This window comes from Centruroides vittatus, unplaced genomic scaffold (genome assembly GCF_030686945.1).
Source record: "Centruroides vittatus isolate TY-2023 unplaced genomic scaffold, ASM3068694v2 contig_82, whole genome shotgun sequence".
Classification (NCBI taxonomy): Eukaryota; Metazoa; Arthropoda; class Arachnida; order Scorpiones; family Buthidae; genus Centruroides; species Centruroides vittatus.
The window spans coordinates 1,142,203-1,143,711 of NW_027122533.1; positions in this window are offsets into that span (position 1 = coordinate 1,142,203).

The following is a 1,509-nucleotide window of genomic DNA, read 5'->3' on the forward strand; positions in this document are numbered from 1 at the left end:
CTTTTGTGTAGTGTGTGTGGTATCACACCTGTAGAAAAGAGAACAACAGGTACAATAAGCATCCTATCCATCCTCCACAGATGCCTTATTTCCTGGGCGAGTTCTGTGTACTTGCTAATTTTTTCAGTGCATGCGTTTTGTATATTGTGAGTGTTTGGAATGGATATGTCTATAATGTATGTAATTTTATTGTGTTTGTCAATAAGTGTGATGTCTGGTCTGTTGTGGTAAATTGTTTTATCTGTGATTATGGCTTTGTCGTAGTACATTTTGTGCGTGTTGTTTTCCAATACTGTCTGTGAAATGTATTTGTAGTATGGTTCGTGGATGTCTACTAATTTGTGTTTCCTTGCAAGCTCTTGGTGTATTATATTTGCTACTTGATTATGTCTGTGTAAATAATCTGTTTGCGCCAAGAGCTTGCAACCAGAGGTGATGTGTTGTATAGTTTCTGGCATGACGTGACATTTTCTGCATGTGTCATTTGTGAGTGTTGCATCTTTGAGTATGTGTTTTCTGTAGTTTTTAGTATTTATGACCTGATCCTGTATGGCAATCATGAATCCTTCTGTTTCCCCAAAGAGGCATCCCCGAGCTAACCAGCTGTTTGACGCAGTTTTGTCAACAAAATCCTGGGCCAGATCATAAGGATGCTTGCCATAGAGTGCCTTTCGAGCCCACGATTGCTTAATAGTGTCTATGCTTTTTATATGTTGTGTTGTGTCCATATTATGTGAGTGTAAGTTTAATGGTGTGTTATTCGAGTCTGCTAGAGTTACTGCTTTATGTAATTGTGATATTTCTTGTTTTTCATAAAAAAACTCTCGCAGTAACTGTATTTTTTTGTAGTGAAGGTTAACTATGTCAATCAGGCCACGCCCGCCATCTTTACGTGGAAGGATTAATCTTTCTGTGGCAGATTTAGGATTATGTTGTTTATGCTTAGTAAGTGTTGTTCTTGTTTTCCTTTGGAGTTGCTCAAGATCAGTGTGAGTCCAATGTATAACTCCAAAAGAATATGTGAGTACTGGGATGACATATGTGTTTATTGCTTTAACTGTGTGTTTTGCATTTAACTGTGTTCTGAGAATAGCATTTAACCTACTTTGGTATTTTTTAATTAATCTTTGCTGTTAGTTTGGCCTGTTGGAATCCTAAATACTTGTAGAACTTGCCCTCTTCAATGAATTCAATAATGTCTCCATTTCCAAGTGCGAAATCTTCTTTCTTCAGGATTTCTTTTTTTATGTGAAGTGTTTTGCATTTATCTAGGCCAAATTCCATTTGTATGTCGTTGGTGTATGAATGTGTGATTTGTAGGAGTTGATGAAGTTGTTTTTGTGTGGTTGTGTTGTTTCCATGTACATGAGATGTGACAGTGTAAACTGTGTTGTTTTTTATGCCTGATATTGTAGCCTTATTGTGTGTTGTTTAAAATGTTGGATAATGGGTTCAAGGCTAGGCAGAACCAGAGAGAACTCAAGGAATCTCCTTGAAAAATTTTTCTCG